This window comes from Sceloporus undulatus, chromosome 6 (assembly GCF_019175285.1).
Source record: "Sceloporus undulatus isolate JIND9_A2432 ecotype Alabama chromosome 6, SceUnd_v1.1, whole genome shotgun sequence".
NCBI classification, from domain to species: domain Eukaryota; kingdom Metazoa; phylum Chordata; class Lepidosauria; order Squamata; family Phrynosomatidae; genus Sceloporus; species Sceloporus undulatus.
In genome coordinates, this window is record NC_056527.1 from 166,890,660 (window position 1) to 166,894,659 (window position 4,000).

At 43.1% G+C, this 4,000-nt stretch overlaps 1 long non-coding RNA gene across 1 annotated transcript; it reads left to right on the plus strand.

Annotated features, from left to right (window-relative positions):
• Positions 1 to 663: 663 nt before the first annotated feature.
• LOC121933269 lies at positions 664 to 3,506 on the plus strand. Its single transcript, XR_006104500.1, has 3 exons — positions 664 to 921; positions 1,430 to 1,501; positions 3,291 to 3,506. It is a non-coding gene; the product is annotated as an uncharacterized LOC121933269 (long non-coding RNA).
• The last annotated feature ends 494 nt before the right edge of the window (positions 3,507 to 4,000 follow it).

The following is a 4,000-nucleotide window of genomic DNA, read 5'->3' on the forward strand; positions in this document are numbered from 1 at the left end:
AACACAAGAGATCCACTACGTGGAGGAGAACATCTGTTTAGAGACAGTGATTTCCTCTACAGCTCCCATTGACCCCACTGAACTGCCGGCTTCTGGAGCATCAGCCACACTTGGTAGAAACCAGTCTGCAGAAACAAGTTTGGGACTTTTTCTTGCCTATATAAATAGGCCTTCAGCAAGGCCAGTTGTGACACACAGCTGTATGCAGCTCAATGTCATTAACACTTCCGAATGAAACCTTTAAAAAAAAAAGATTGAGCGGTGAAAGAAAGAGAAAGGACATTGCAAAAGAGAATGAGAGAGAGAGAAAGAAGTCCCACAGCTGCTGACACTGGAGGCTACCTCTCCCTCGCTCATAACTTTGAACAAGTGGACTATATCTCACTCCGTTCAAGGGCTTGTCCCTCACACTGTGTCTCAAGGACTTGGCCGAATTCCCTTTTGTGAATAGCAGGATGGTTTATATATTTCTCTATTACTCTGCATCGTCTCTATCAATAACGCTGGAAAGGCAACCGTCCAGGGCTATGAGATTATTCTTCTGATTTCTGTTGACAGCTATTGTAATAGTTTGGCAAACAATCCACTCCACCATCAATGACCCCCCAGTTACAGCTGTTTTTTTTAAAAATCTTGGACTCTGTTAGATGCTTAAAAGTTTGATAATGGTGGGAGAGGGAATCAACAGTTCCATGTTTGTGTATGATGAAATAACCTTTGTTATCCCCCCTCCCTCCATTTTCTAGCCCCCTCTTGCAAAAGTGTGCAGGGATGTGATGAGCAATTGGGATGGAGGTGTTCCTTCTGGTTGTCATAGAGTTGCTTGCTATCAGGAAAGGGAGCTGGAAACATCCTCCTCTTCAGACCCAAGTTGATAGCTGAACAAACTTCCTCCACTCAGTGCAGCTGCTGGACATTAAGGTGGGTTTGGAAGGGCATTTACTATCATGGCAGTAGTGACACTATCATAAGCATGTTGTGTTACTGAATATGGAGCAGTTATGGGGTCATAACATGGTTACCAATGCATAACTGCAATAGGGAATGGCACCCAATATTTGAAAACAACTGCAAATAGGGACACTGTAGAATGATGACTCCAGTGCTCTTCCAGTTGTTAGGTACATTGAAGGAACCAGTTGTGGCAGAACTCAGATGGGTCTCTCCAGCTTCATATCTCAGTGTGCCCCACAACCAAAAGAGTGTTACAGTTGTCATTTCACTCTGCCCAATCTCCAGTACGTCAGAAACCCTTCAATTGGGGCTCTGCCTGGCTTAAGAATTTGAGGTAGATCCACAGACGTACCTCTGATGATGGACCTCCATTGTTGCAGCTGCATCAGCCAATGCAGGATCTTGGCCGATGACCAAGATATGCTGAACATTATTATAATGCACTGATTATTATCATTTTCTTTCTCCTTCGTAGTTATAAAAAAAGATGAAGCATGGATGAAGAGGGTTAGAGAGCTGAAGACTGTGCCAGCTTTTCAAAATTCAGGTGGGGTACATTTGTCTTGTGAACTGCTCACCCAATCCCCAATTAGTTTTCTATTAACCTCCTTAAACAGAGGATGGCTGTGATCTTAACACTACTCCAAAATGGTCTATTAGCTACCCCATTTCCTGGAAACGCCTATAGTAGGTCATTCTGTGGCATCCGTTGATGAATTCAGTGCGCTATAATGAGTGCCCCATCTACCGAGAGCTGGGAAAGAATAAATGTGTAGATATGTATGTCTCGTATGCACATGTTTCTCAGTCTTTAACGGTATGCGGGGACACACATGCACACATACAAGTCATAACATTCTTGCTAGCATGCTGCATGACATTGGCATTACAATAACAATTCCCAGGCTCTACTAATGGCTTCCTTTCTTTTCCCAAGTTTGGTGAGGATCCAAAATATAGTTTATCAGTGCATCAGGTTAAAATATTTGCAAAAATTAATTTTAGGGATGAGGTTGAGTTTCCTCTTTTATCACTTTCTTGGTGAATCTCTAGCTTTTGAGCTGTTGCTTTATACTAGGTGCAGTTCCAAATTTTTCCCCTCTGTATTCATAAGGACAAAAGAGTCTCTAGATGAAGAATGCTACCTCTGGTACTCAATTTTGTTCCTATGCAATGAAACCCTGGACACCCGGTCCTGAGATGATAATATCAAGGATTGCTTATTGTTGGCATCTGGTGTTATGACACTGGCTACATCATAAGCTTGCTAAATCAATCTTAAATGCTATTTTCTGTATCTCAGCACTTCCCCAGTGACTCGCTCATTAAAATGATGTAACCTTATATTAGCAGAGATCTTACCGGCTGGCTGGGTTTTGTTGTTCTTGTTTTAAAATCACTTGCAATTTTTGGGGAGGATACCTTTTACCCAAAAAAAAAGAAAAGAAAAAGGAGAGACAGAAAGTAATAATATGGAGCCTGCCACTATTAAAGAGATTGAAAGCTGAAGGTGTGCATTTATGCCACCGAGCCAACTTAAATGTTCATAAAGACAATGAAATTTCCAGTATCCCAAGTTGTTGATTTCCAGCGTCAGGTCAGAGACGGATGACTCCATACTGAGATTTATTACTGAGAGGCAAAGCTTTGGAGTTTGTGTCAAGGTGGGCCCATTCATCACAAGGAGAAGTCTGCCATAATATTCTGCTGTCACATCCCATCTGCCCTTGATCAATCGATCAGCCAGCCTACTTAGGAAATGGGATGCGGGTCCGGCGTAATCAGCTTAGACACCCAGAAACAGGGACAATACGGTTAATCATGCAGACAAACTGGAAAGGGCATCTGAACGGAATTTTGCCCTGCTGGAAATACATTTCAGCCATATACATAAGTGCAAGTTTCCAGAGCTCAGTCTAGCTCACGTTTACCCTTTTGTTGGGTATGCATGCAGCTGCTGTATTTATGGGGGTCAAAGACAGACCTGTTGAAGATAATGGGTGTTGGATCTATTTATTGCTTTATGTGGTTAGATTGGTGGTCCATGGTCAATAGCTCCAGAGGTCCTGCTCATCCATATCTCATAATGCCTAGATACGGTGATTCCCAAACTTAGGTCCTCCAGGTGTTTTGGGCTTCACCTCCCAGCCATCTTGGCCAACAGTCAGGAATTCTGGGAGCTGAAGTCCACAAAAACTGGAGAACCAAAATTTGGGAACCACTGGTCTAGACCAAGTGGCAACAACTTCCCAGTGTTTTACAAGTTTGTACCCAGCACTAACTGGAAGTAGGAGAGACCTGGGCGCTTCTGCTTACACTTCACCATTGCTCAACAGCCGTCATCCTGAATCCATTGATTCCTACCTGGACATATGAGGTTGGAGAACAGATGTAGGTAGCGGAAAGCTGTTGACTGCAAACCAAGGTAAACAATAGGAATTCTGGACAGATGCATCATTCACTTGTCCTTTGACCCCTCCAAGAAGTCAAGAAGTAAAAGTCAAGTTGTTCAAATGGGTGAGAGTGAAGTTGAAGCCTGAGGTTACAATGATACATTAATTTACTTTAAATCATACCTTTCCATGGAAAATCAATGAAGCAGGCTAGCCTATATACAGAAAAGTATTAAAGGAACAATGGTGCTTGGCTGTTGTGGACCTTGTTCTTTCCCTTTCCCTTCGGAGGCTATTGACAGAGTAACCCTCCAGATGCACAATCCCAATTCTCCTGATGCCATCGATGCCTCATTCTTTGAATTGATGCAATGCTATCCTGAGAGCCTTTGTGCGCCCAGGTTCCCTTCCTGAGCTCTTGCGAGTTCCTTGCCGCTGATGAGCATTTGCTGAAGCCAAGACATTCAGAAAGATGATTTTCCCCCCTTCCAAAATGAGGCAGACCAGTGAACTGTGATGGCGATGTAATTCCATTACTTTCAAAGGAGTTGAGTCTGTTATACTCAGCCAAGTATAACAACACTGCACCTTTTAAGAGAGAGAAAGCAAAGAGGTGGAGGGGGAGAAAGAGGAATAGTGTCAGTGGTGTTGGA